At 42.4% G+C, this 13844-nt stretch overlaps 1 long non-coding RNA gene across 3 annotated transcripts; it reads right to left on the bottom strand.

The window, feature by feature from the left end:
- Window positions 1-1764: 1764 nt before the first annotated feature.
- On the bottom strand, window positions 1765-13375 carry LOC123053171 (uncharacterized). 3 transcript variants are annotated; one of them, XR_006425440.1, is made up of 8 exons: window positions 12955-13375; window positions 12786-12831; window positions 12641-12701; window positions 12339-12424; window positions 9735-9926; window positions 3180-3254; window positions 2544-2670; window positions 1765-2438 (listed from the first exon to the last, which is right to left on the bottom strand). It is a non-coding gene; the product is annotated as an uncharacterized lncRNA (long non-coding RNA). The 3 variants fall into 3 exon arrangements; XR_006425438.1 differs by having other exon boundaries at window positions 3180-3333; window positions 12955-13374; XR_006425439.1 differs by having other exon boundaries at window positions 1765-2429; window positions 3180-3333; window positions 12955-13374.
- Between the last annotated feature and the right edge of the window lie 469 nt (window positions 13376-13844).

Below are 13844 nucleotides of genomic sequence, written 5' to 3'. Positions count from 1 at the left end.
ATAAAATATCATATTAATGCATATAAAACATCCAGAACAGATAATATAATAGCATGGAACAATAAAAAATTATAGATACGTTGGAGACGTATCATTCGCTTTGAATAAAACTCTTCCAGCAAGGCCCAACTTTGGTTTTACCATTTGCCTAATAATAACTAAAACTTGCATAGGGACCGGATAGCACCCGAGGATAATTAATCCAGAACCCGGGCCAGTGCTCTTCATGAGTGTTGGTCCAAACTAGAGCAGCTTGCGGCGCCGCCCGGGGCGACTCATGGATTTGGACGCTGTAAACATAGCCCATCCGTCGTGGACTGAGATAAGATACGCGCGGCTACTATCAGGGTGTCGGAACGTCGGGAGGTCTTGCTGGTTTTGTTTTACCGTTGTCGAAATGTCTTGTCCACCGGGATACCGAGCTTGATCGGGTTGTCCTAAGATGGAGGCTTTTCCTCCGCGGATCGTGAGAGTTTATGATGGACTAAGTTGGGACACCCCTGCAGGGTTAAATCTTTTCGAGAGCCATGTCTGGGGTTATGTGGCTACTTGGAAATTTAGAATATCCGGTTGTAGAGAACTTGACACCAGATCCGTAATAAAATACACCAACCGCGTGCATAACTATGATCGTCTCTTTTTGAGGGAGTTCGGGAAGAGAACACGGTGGGGTTATGTATGAATCGTAAGTAGTTCAGGATCACTTCTTGATCATTATTAGATTGTGACTGTTATGCGTAGTTTACTCTTCCTATGGTAATGGGATTGCTGAGTCCTCGTGGCTCATAGATTACTACAACAACAGGTACAAGTACAGGTAATGTGATGATCTGACATGAGAGCGATGCTTGCTTGTTATGGAGTTCTTCTTCTTATTCGTTCAAGGGATAGGTTCCGGGTCGGGAGCCTGGGATTAGGAGGGTGGATGTCGTTTTTCTTTTGATTCCATCTATAGTTGGATCCTGCTCTTCTGTATGATGATTGCTATGTATTGATGTATTCATGTTGTAGCTTGTAGCGAGTGTAAGCCTTTATCTGATATTCTCATCTATTCAATACATGGTTTGTTGAAATAATATCCGCCTTGCTATGCACTTGAAATGCGGTTGTGCCCCAATCATGAAACCATCACGTGATTGCAATAGAATCGCATCTTGGGCGCAACATTGGTGCTCCTTCGATGATGCGTGAGTAGTTTACCACAGACCTACAGGTCCGTAGGCAGTAGCTAGATGGCTTCTTCTCTCTTTTTGATTCTCAATACAATGTTCTCCTCGATGTTCTTGGAGATCTATTTGATGACATGACGTTTTGCGGTGTGTTTGTTGGGATCTGATGAATTGTGAGTTTATGATCAGATCTATCTATAAATATTATTTGAGTCTTCTTTGATCTCTATATGCATGATTATTATAGCCTCGTATTTCTTCTCCGAAACTTTGGTTTTGTTTGGCCATCTAGATTGATTTGTCTTGCAATGGGAAGAGGTGCTTTGTGATGGGTTCGATCTTGCGGTGCTCAATCTCAGTGATAGAAGGAGAAGTGACACGCATGTATCATTGTCATTAAGTATAAAAAGATGGGGTCTATTCCTACATGAATAGATCTTGTCTATATCATGTCCTCGTTCTTGTTGCATTACTCCGTTTCTCCATAAACTGAATACACTAGATGCATGCTGGATAGCAGTCGATGTGTGGAGTACTAGTAGTAAGATGCAGAATCATTTTGGTCTACTAATCTTGGACGTGATGGCTATATACATGATCATTGCCTTTGATACTTTCATAAATATTTGATCTTCTATCAGTTGCCCAACAGTAATTTGTTTACCCACCGTATGCTATTTTCTCAAGAGAAGCCACTAGTGAAATCTACGGCCCCGGGTCTATTTCCTATCATATTGTTTCCAGATCTATCTATACTACTATTAAAAGACCAAACGTTACTTCCCCTACATCCACACGAGAAAGTGCACACACAATTACCCCAGACGTCCGATCATACCCACTAACTACCATCCAACTGTCCACGTTTCATCAACCATAATACAAACAGATCGATGGTTGTAAGGAAATGTTCTGCCGGCAGACTCCCACATCCAGGCTCCTACACATCCCAACGATGACAACTCCATCCAGCGAATAATGCCGTATCTCCGCGATCAACGCCGCCACGCCACGAACCTCGCGTCGGCACGCCGTCCCGCCGTCCTCGCTTCGCCCCGCCCGACCGCCCTCGGCACGTGACCCTCGCCCCTGGTCTCCGCGACGTCCTCGACCTGCCTTGCAGCCCTAACTCTCCTCAATACGCCGTCCTCACGACGCCGCCCTCGCCCCCGGTGTCAGCGACGTCCTCGACCCGGCGCACTGCCTTACCTCCGGTGTCATCAGACCTGTAGCCAGCAACATCTCCAGTACATATGACTACTGCCGAACCTGCCAGTGCATAGGTTAGATCAACTGAATTTGCACGTCTTTTGGTCAGACATAAGAAAAAAGGAATTGCTCTTTTAATCTGACAACGTGTAATTTTATACTTACAGTACATCATAATTTGCATAGCACACTGAGTTCAGGCAGGGTTCGTGAAGCGTTTCAGAACAGGAGCCATTGAGAAGACAGTATGTCCGGATCTCAGCGTAGTGGGGTACGTACTCCCTTTCAGGACCTGACGAACAACGACAGTTCAGGTAAATATATATATATCACCTACTCCTAGCTACTAAGATCATGTAAGTACCGACTATGTCATTGCCTCGCAGGTCAAAAAACAGATCCAAAAGAACTAAAGAGACAGAGGGAAAGGGAGAGGTATGCACTAAACAGGGATGCAATATTGAAAAAAAGAAAGGAGGCAAGGGATCGTAAGAAAGCTATGTCCGCTATTTTAAATGGAACCAACACTCCATCTAAGCCACCCGTGGCCATGTCGCCTGGTTACTCAATTTTCTCTGTTCTTTATCATACATTTCATTAATCACATCTAAAGACATGTTAATTAAAAGTCCCTTTCGACAGGTTTTGACACTCTGGGGATGCCCAGTGCGCAGTCTGCTATCACCCAGCAACGACACACACCAGTTGTGGAAGGTCATGTGTTCTCCTACATCCAGACATACTACCGGCTTTTGTGTGTCACCAACTGACTTTGGTAATACAATTTTGATGCAGGCATACCTGTTGATGTGGTAATGAGTGATCAGACTCCACTTCATGGTCCATGTTCACTAACAACACCAGATACTGTCGTCTCTAACAAGGAAAATGTTAATTATATGAACTCTGCCATTGAGTCCTCCCAACTGACTGTGTTACGACCGCCACTTCAAGCCTACAGATGCAGCAGTTCGTATGGTAATCATTTCTGGCTCATATTAACAATCGTACATAATGCACACATACATCGTACATAGCATAAACCTCTGTTGCTCAAGTTGTCTTGAACCTAATTCACACTTACTATACAGAAGAAAAACAAGCACTGAAGAGGCAGAGGGAAAATGCCCGGTATGAGCAACATAAAGAAGAGATATTGCAAAGCCTACATGAGAAACGTCGTGCAGCCAAATCTACAGTAGTGCTTACACCCGAAGAACAAAACCAATCTGATACAGGTGATGCCAGCTACATGAAACACTGTATATCTTATCGTGGATTTCCTAAGTGAGATTCACTCGATGTTTTTGTAGTTGATGAAGATTGTGATTGGCTACACACAAATGATATGTACCTGAGACAAACCATTGGAAGGAGGATGAGGCGAGACAACATAGTCACTGCGTCGTCACGTGGACACAATCAAGTCAACAATTATAATGGTGGTTTCATTGACTACTTCTTGGTTCATACCTTTCATTCATCGCTGATACTTGCCCATTTTGCAACATATGTTGTCAGGCAACGACCAGGACGAAGATGCATATGGAATACTGGAGCCCGATGGCAACACAACAAATATGGATGGTACACATTAATGCATTTACGGTTCTATGTTTATTTTAGGATATCTTATAATTATTACAAACTAATATTTGTCTACTAAATAGACTGCTTGGGAGTTGAAAACCTTATTGAAACTGAATATGTTGAGCCTGATGAAGAAGCTAGGATGTTCGCCCACCAAGGTACCTTATTGCTATCATGAGTTTCCATATATAGTATAATACTGTCTTTTCTGCAGAACGAAATATTAATTAATCTTTATATTCCACTCCAGATTTTGACTTTGAATCCTACCGAGTTGAACGACGTCACACTGATGGAACACCAACAAATGATCCTCATGATAGGGCTTACATTAACCTTCCCAAAAATCACCACGTCCTTAGAAAAGTTAGGGACTGTCTCCACTGTGGAGCATTGCGGTTTCAATACGAGGGACCTGCATTTTGTTGCAGAAAGGGGAAAGTAGATTTATTTACTCCCGAGGTCCCAGACAAGTTGAAACGGTTATTCACAAGTCAACGTGATGACGATGCTAAACATTTTCGAGACAATATACGGTATTTCAACTCTCACTTCTCATTCACAAGTCTTGGAGTCACCCTTGATCGTCGAGTAAGCACTGCAGCAGGAACCGGCGTATATACCTTTCGTGCTTGTGGGGGGTTGTACCACGCTCTTGATGAGCTGGTGCCGGCTGATAATGGCCCTAGGCATTTGCAACTCTATATTTATGATACAGATCATAACTTGGTGCACAGGACTAATAGGTCTCCAGATCTAGATATAGATCTCATACGGAAAATTCTGGGAATACTACAGCAGAACCCTTATGCACGAGCTTTCAAGAGCCTTGGGTCTGTTCCGAATCTAGATGAGTACAAGATCTCACTAAACACAGATATCAAGTTGGATCAACGTAGGTACAATGCCCCAACGACTTCTCAGGTGGCAGCGATATGGGTTCAAGGGAGCGACCCACAAAACTGTTTTGACAGGAGTGTTGTCGTGCATGCCAAAAAAGGAGACCGACCACTCTATATTAGAGCGTACTATGGGTGCTATGACCCATTGTCATATCCACTGTTTTTCCCACGTGGGGAGACTGGTTGGAATCGTTGGATGCCGTATGTCCAGGCCCCCGATGACACCACCCAATTTCCAGCGCATAACTCTGGACCGCAAGAATACCGCACCTCTGATTTACATACAGGTATGATGCTCATTATTAATTTGTTATCTACTTACTATCTTTAAGAAGAATAATAAAAACATTTGACTTCCACAACCTATCAAACAGATGAAAACTTGATTAATGGAAGGGAACGAGTTGGCACCTTTGTGCCAGATGAAGACCGGGTCACTGGTTTACATACAGGTATGGTGTTCATTATTAAATTGTTTTTATATACTTGCTATCTTTGTGAATAAAAAATGAATATGAAACTTATGAATTGGTCCGCCTATCAAACAGATGATAATTTAATTAATGAAAGGGAACAAGTTGGCAATTTTATGCCAGATGAAGGCCAAGCGACTGATCTACATGCAGGTACCAGTCATCATTGCTTATATTCTTAAGCAAATCTTATGTTGTCAGTCATTATGAGTCCAGCCAGTCTACTGGTATTTATGTTCAATATTGTAGATGATAATGAGGATATACAAGATGAGGATTTTGGTGACAATGAGGTCAATGCAACACAACCCAGGAAATTTGTTAGTGCAAGGGAGTACTACTGCTTCAAGCTACAGGTCAGGAAGAAGCTTTTTAACATCATCTTGTTTGGTGGGCGCCTTTTCCAACAGTGGGCAGTTGATATGTATATCAAGATTGAGACTATGAGGTTGGACTGGTACTCAAAGCCAGAAAATCAAAAGGTTATACGAGCTGATCTCTACCAGGTATGGTGCTTTTGTTTATTCCAATACATCGTAATACAAGAACATTTTGAAAATCATGCCTTTTCCATAACCTTGTATACTCTTACAGGGTCTTGTTGACACCATCGTTGCCGGCGAGTCACGCGGTGATCGAATTGGCAAGAGAATCGTGCTTCCACGTACGTTTCCTGGTGGTGATCGCGACATGCAGCGGAGGTTGCTGGATGCGATGGCAATAGTCCAACGGTGGGGTAAACCGGATTATTTTATCACGATGACTTGCAATCCCTATTGGGAGGAGATAACCCATAATCTGATGCATGGACAACTGCCACAAGACCGTCCAGACCTTGTGGCAAGAGTATACAAGGCTAAACAAGGAGATATGATGGACTTGCTAACTAAGGGTAAGCATTTCGGAGAAGTCGCAGCTTCTGTACATGTCACCAAGTATCAGAAACGAGGCCTTCCTCATGAGCATATACTTTTAATCATGAAAACAAATAGCAAGTTAGCATCCCCAGATGACTATGATCGGGTGATATCCGCAGAGATACCTGACAAAGAGAAACGCCCCATTCTGCATGACCTGGTTGTCAAACACATGCTGCACGGACCCTGTGGTGAGTTGAAAAAGAGTTGTCCTTGCATGATTGAGGGACAGTGTAGGTTTCATTATCCGCGAGATTTTTGTGATGCCACACAACAAGGGAAAGACTCTTATCCCATCTATCGGAGGAGGGACGATGGGCGTGGAGTTAGGATCAGAGGAGCGAATTTGGACAATAGATGGGTGGTCCCATACAACCCTTCTTTGCTTATGCGATACAACTGCCACATTAATGTGGAAGCATGCTCGAGCATCAAGGTAGTCAAGTATTTGTTCAAGTACATCTATAAAGGCCATGATCGGACGTCCTTTGCATTCGAGCAGGACATAATCAATGATGGTGGAATCATCAATGAAATCCGACAATATAGGGATGCACGCTACGTATCTCCTCCAGAGGTTATTTACAGGATTTTTGGTTTCAAAATGTTTGGTGTCAGTCCATCAGTGCTGCAGCTCCAGCTTCATTTGCCAAACATGCATACAATTGCATTTAAAGGTCGTGAAAATCTAGAAGATGTTGTCGCTCGACCATCTTCATCCAGGTCCATGCTTACCGAGTACTTTGAGATGAACCGGAGGAATCCGCAAGCACAGAAATTGTTGTACACAGAGTTTCCAGAGCATTGTAGATGGATAGCTGGAAAAAAGAAGTGGCAGAAGAGAAGAAATAACAGATCACAGATTGGAAGACTTGTGTGTGCACACCCTGCTGAAGGAGAGAGGTACTACTTGCGTGTGCTGCTAAGTCATGTTCGAGGTGCCACTTCTTTTGATGATTTAAAAACAGTAAATGACAACCTATGCACTTCCTTCAGAGAGGCATGTGAGCACTTAGGCCTCATTGAGCACGACAAGACTCTTCATGATTGCATGACAGAGGCAGCCACATTTCAGATGCCTTCTGCCCTAAGACGGTTGTTTGCAACTATATTGGTATTTTGCGAGGCAACAGAAATCCGACAATTGTTGGATAAACATCTACCATCAATGTGTGAGGACTACAGTCGTAATGAATCCAATGAGTCGGTACTTGAGCGGCTGGTCCTTCGAGATATTAGGGATATGTTGCAATCTATGGGAAAGGATATTAAGAGCTATGGACTTCCGGATCTGGTTGAGACCGATGGTTCTTATGACAGTGAATACAGAGAGGTAACAGAGGAGTGGCAAATCACCGCGGACACAGAACATCTAGATCTATTTAGCAGTTTGAACCATGAGCAGCTAGCTGGTTTCAATGACATAATGGATCATGTGATGAACAAAAAAAGCCAGATATTCTTTGTTGATGGTCCAGGAGGAACTGGGAAGACGTACTTGTACAAGGCATTGCTAGCAAAGGTGCGTTCCATGGGCGAAATTGCGATTGCAACTGCTACATCTGGTATTGCAACGTCGATAATGCCTGGAGGACGCACAACACACTCCCGGTTCAAAATTCCAATCAAGCTCACTGACAACAGTATGAGTGGTTTCACAAAACAGAGTGGTACAGCGGAGTTGCTTAGACAGGCGTCCCTTATAATTTGGGACGAAGTCGCTATGACAAAACGACAAGCAGTTGAGACGCTTGATAGATCACTACAGGATATAATGGAATGTTCTTTGCCATTTGGAGGAAAGGTTGTTGTCTTTGGTGGTGATTTCAGGCAGGTCCTACCCGTTGTGACACGTGGGAAAAGAGCACAGATAACGGATGCCACACTTCTGAGATCCTATCTTTGGGAGAAGACCCGCAAGATACGTCTCACGTGCAATATGCGGGCACAGGCTGATCCTTGGTTCTCAGAATACCTACTAAGGATAGGGAATGGAACTGAAGAGACAATTGGCGACGATTATGTCCGTCTCCCCGAGGACATTGTCATTGGCTATACCGAGGATGAAAAAGCTATTAACATGCTCATCGAAGATGTCTTCCCATCTTTGCAGGCCAATGCTAGATCGAGAGAGTACGTGAGTGCACGTGCTATTCTTTCAACTAAGAACGATCATGTCGATGACCTGAATGACAAAATGATCTCCAGGTTTCCAAGCGAAGAGAAGTTATACCATAGTTTTGACTCAATTGAGGATGACTTGCAGAATAATTACACAATTGAGTTTTTGAACTCAATCACACCAAATGGCTTGCCCCCGCATGTTTTGAAATTAAAGGTAAACTGTCCAGTCATTCTGCTCCGGAAGCTCGACCCTCATAATGGTCTATGCAATGGAACACGGCTTATGATCAGAGCCTTTCAGGATAATGCAATCGATGCGGAGATTGTTGGTGGTCAGCATTCTGGAAAGAGGGTGTTTATACCTAGGATCCCTATGTCACCCTCAGAGGACATCTCACTTCCTTTCAAACTTAAGAGAAAACAGTGCCCCATCCGCCTGAGTTTTTCCATGACAATTAACAAGGCACAGGGTCAGACCATCCCAAATGTCGGCATTTACCTTCCCGAGCCAGTATTCTCACATGGGCAGCTATATGTTGCATTGTCAAGAGGAGTGTTGAGAGAGACGACACGGATTTTGGCCAAGCCAAACAAGGATGTTGATAAATCCGGGAAAAGCACCAAGAACATTGTCTACAGAGATGTTTTGGAGAGATGAGGCAGGTGCATTATTCCATTATTTCTTTTCACATACTATGTCCGCTTTCAAAACCAGCTTATGAAACTAGCTCCTTACAAGCTTTTCATTTTTGTAGCCATATCTCATGTCATGCACTAATCACTTCACATTTTTTGTTGATCAGGTTTGAGAAATATTCTTGTTCAGGAGAATTGAGGCTTTGTTGTGGTTACTGGTCTCCACATGTGCAACTTGTAAACCTATTTGGAAGAGAAGAGCATGGTCGACTGATGCTACGACATGGGGTCAGATCATACATAATAAGGAACGCTTTGTGCTGTATCATGTACTATCTAAATTTTCCCTTCGAAATTATGTTCTGTTAAACATGTTCTTGAATGCCCAAGTGAGATGCTCTATGATATATTTGTAACGAAATCTGCAAAAGATTGAGATTCCTGGAATATATTCTTGAATGCCTAAGTGAGATGTTCTATGATATATTTGTAACGAAAACTACAAAAGACTGAGATTCCTGGAATATATTGAAGTTAAAAGGCGTTTTTTACTACTATGTTGCAAATAGGACGTTCCCGGATCTATAGCACACGAGCTCACATGCTTTCTTTTTTTAGAAAAAAAATCAAAAGAATAATGCATACAGTATTCATAAAAGAATATAAGTCATGTAACAGACTAAACTGGTGGATAACCACAGTGAGCGAGAATACCTCTTCCAACATGCATCAAACCAGTTGAAGATATGCCTCCTATTCCGATTCCAATTTCTACTTCACCTCTTCACTGATCTCCCCCTTGGCTGGCTTGATGGATCATGTGATGAACCAAAAAAATCAAAAGAACAAGTCGTGATCTCCCCCAGTCGCTTGCTCATTTATAAAAAGGCAACCACCATACATCAGCTGAATTTCAAATGAAACAGAAAAAATTAGTTTCTCAAATATTAAAAGGGTGTGCCTTTTCTGAATTATTAAGCCCACGGTTACAGAAGGAAGGTGGGCCAATCACAATATTTATGCATATAAAATGTACCACGAAAATAACTCCAATAATTTTGTGTGAGTATAAAAAAAGCACAAGATAAGATTCTGGGGCCTCAGAAAAATCCGGGGATGATAGCAATCAGGAGTCCCCAATTATCGCGATAGTAGTTTCCTTTCTCTCACGATTCTGCCTTATATTGTCTGATACCATTACTTTCACCTCTCCTCCATCCTCCCTCGCGATCTCTCATCTGCATCCCAACATACATCCACAACAAGTCTCTCCACTGAGCCGCACACATCTGCCCTTGGTGAAGCACCGTCATCGTCCCTGTCTACGCCTCCGTCACCGGTGCCCCATGCGAGTCAATCTCCAACCAGATCCGGTACTACTGTCCATGCTATTGAGATGGTAAAGACATATTATATCTCTGTTCTTTCTATGCAAGGTTTCCTATCTAAAAGTGTCATACTTGGGTTGTTAGGATGGCATCAACACGGTAGCAAAGGATGAGGATATAGATAATATGCAGGTTGAAGAGGTCATAAAGAAGGACGAGGATACAAACTATGAGTCGGCACAGTTGATACAAGAAGACTCCACTATGGAGGATACAGAGAATATGCATATTGATGAGGTGATAACCGTACAGGAGGATACATATCCCGAGTCCACAGAGGCAAGTTTTCTTTCCACATGTCATTACTATTCTAATTCTAACACCACAGAGCACTTTGTAATTTTTTTAGTACAATATCATATCAAAAAGATATTCTATCTGTTATAATATTATACTACCATGTGTTTTAGCTACCGAGAGATGACGAATCAAGTGAAGTACTCAACAATAATGAAGTGCAGGAAAATAATTGCACGGAGAGCTCAGAATATACACCTATTCTTGAAGAAAACATAGCAAACAGAGAGGCCAAAGATTCTGAACATACAAATGTGACTTTCCTTTTCCAATTATTTCTTCCAAGACTATTATAATTATATTATATCCTACATATGGGTAATTCTTCTAATATTGTTTTCAGAAATTAACCCACAACGAAACAAGTCAACAAATGGTGGCAATTGAGGACGAGAAATTTGTACAAACACCCGGCACGGAAGGGCTTCAAACTATAGAGGACGAGCTAACAATGCCCGTGCATATAAAGAAACATATACGACGACATAACAAGCCTAAGAAGGCACAAGACTATGTTGTTTCTCCACAAGGCACAGAACAAAACCTTCAATGTCCTTGTACTGCTATATTATTGTTTTTGTGTTCATTACCATTAAATGTTATTATGGCCATCGTGACAGATTATGCCTGCACTGGCGATGATTGGTCCGTTATAGAAAAAATCAGATCCGAACCAAGTAAAGAAAGAAATTTAGTGAGCATCGGCGACGCATTTCTGAAAAAAAAGACATTTACTATCTCTTCTATCTCCCAAAGAATGGGTTGGCGACGAAGTAAGTATATTAGGACATGAAGATGCTATTCAATTAGAAGTATGTGTCATCTAATATACTATGTATACTTTTAATTGTAGGTCATAAATACGTACATAAATTGCATGATTTTTACGGAGCATCTACAAGTAAGGTCAGGTGGAAGTGTGTTCTTAGAGAATGCATGCATCTCTAAGATGATGAAGATCGGTAGCTATCTGCCCTCAGATGACATGGATGCTGCACCAGCATGGGTATTAAACAGAGCCAAAGCGTATTTGGAAAACGATATGGTTAGTCTTACTTTTCTACATATTTCTATGAACTACAGCAAGAACGACCGATTCGTCCACATACTTCTACAACTAAAATAATCATTTTCTTCAGATATACTTACCAATAAACATGGACGACATTCACTGGTATTTATGTGTTATAAATGCCAGAAAAAAATGTGTTCAAGTGCTTGACTCGCTAGGCCCATACATGAGCCGCAAGGACCTCACTGATACGGTTAGTACTTAGTCCTACTCCCCCATCTTTTTCTAAGAACCTTCTTTTTCTTACTTCTCACTTGTGATGCTTATACTTTTTCCATTTGTTGGTACAACAGCTAGAAGGACTAGAGGATTTATTCAAATATGCATCCAAGCACATGGAATTAAAATCTGATAAGTGGATTGATCTAGATGTTACAACATGGAAAAGAGAAGAATATATTAAGAGCAATCTTCAGACGGATGGGTACGCCTCCTACTATAACTCATCGCATTTATGCTTAACAGGGCACATTTGGTATGTTATTATGTTTATTTTATCACTCATAGCATTCCTGAATCACATTTGTTCAAGAGATTTGGTATGCCAATGCAATTATTTACCTTATTGTATGCCAATGCAATTGACACAACACCTCTCATGAGATCTGGCCTAAATAATGGAGCTCAAGGCGATACACTTCATTGGGCTGCATATAAAAAATGCGTTACGATTTTCAATCTTTTTTTATTCACTCATAGGGCTAAATAGAGTAAGCAGTCACGCATTAACTTGTACTATCAGCTATGCTAGCAATATTACAGGAGAATATCAGCTATGCTAGCAATATTACAGGAGAAGAAGCAGAGCGTGTTCTGTTATACTATTAGGCAATTGAGCATAGATCAAGTGTTTCTTTCCGCACCTGCATAAATTATTTGGGTATAACTCCAGGCCTTATTTTTTACTTCTCCATTTGTACCATCCTACAATTGGTACAAGCAATGTAAAAAATAACATTCTACATACAGGAGATCAAGAACAAGAACTGAAATTCCTATTACCATTACCTGTGATATAAATAGTGCGAACTTTGAATCAACCACTTTGTGGTACCTGGAGGAGTTATTGTCCATCATTTGGTCAGGAAGTGTGTTCTAATAAGTGTACAAACTGAAGCTATATGAAAAGCAGAGGAATGGATACAAGGCCTACTTGAGGATAGATAGATGAACTGACCTCTGGAAATAGTCTGGTCTATTGCAAGCCAACAACAGCGGCGATAGAGAGATTAGGCTGATCCTGTAGAGCACGTACGCGAGCTGCGAACTCCTTCCCAGAGCGACTTGATGACGCACTGGATCTCGATCCAATTCGATATGCCTGCTCCCGAATTGTGTCGACCAGCTCACATCTCGATATCCTCTGGGGCAGTAGGATGAAGGTGGCAGAGTCGATCCAGGGAAGATCCGCGGGGTTGGCGGCGAGGCAAGGCCGCGGTGGTCAGAGGAGGGGGCGGGGCGAGGCCGTGCTGGGGATAAGGGCCGACGGGGCGAGGCCCTGGAGGGGATAGGAGGAGACGGGGCGAGGCCCTGGAGGGGATAGGAGGAGACGGGGCAAGGCCATGGTGGTGGTGGTGGTGGTGGTGTGGGTGGGGGGGGGCGCCGGCCGACGTCGTGCCGGGAGAGGATGTGGCGTGCTGCAGAGTAGGCGCCGTGCTACAGAGGAGGCGGCTCGTGGAGGAAGAAGTGAGGAGTGGATAAAGCAAAGTGATAGTGTACTCGGGAGATCGAGATAGTGATAGTGCGACAGACGGCTTCCTGTTCCTCTTTTTTTATTTTACTTTTCACCGGCTGCTCCTTATTAGTGTTTCTTTGGTTGCTTTTTTTTCTCTTTTGCAATCTGACCTCTGGTCTATTTTCTATCACATAATTACGCCACCCAGATAATAGTACATTGACCAAATGGATCATCGGCCGTGTCTCTTTTGTTTAATTTTTGTATCTATGATCGACAACCCATTCGGTGAAGTAATAATTATATGGGTTCCTCTCAAAATAATTATGCATTCACAAATTCATTTTTTTATTGATAACCATTTTGTTCATTTGATTTATATATAAAAACAT

Source organism: Triticum aestivum, chromosome 2D (genome assembly GCF_018294505.1).
Source record: "Triticum aestivum cultivar Chinese Spring chromosome 2D, IWGSC CS RefSeq v2.1, whole genome shotgun sequence".
Classification (NCBI taxonomy): domain Eukaryota; kingdom Viridiplantae; phylum Streptophyta; class Magnoliopsida; order Poales; family Poaceae; genus Triticum; species Triticum aestivum.
This window is presented reverse-complemented; position numbering and strand designations above follow the sequence as displayed.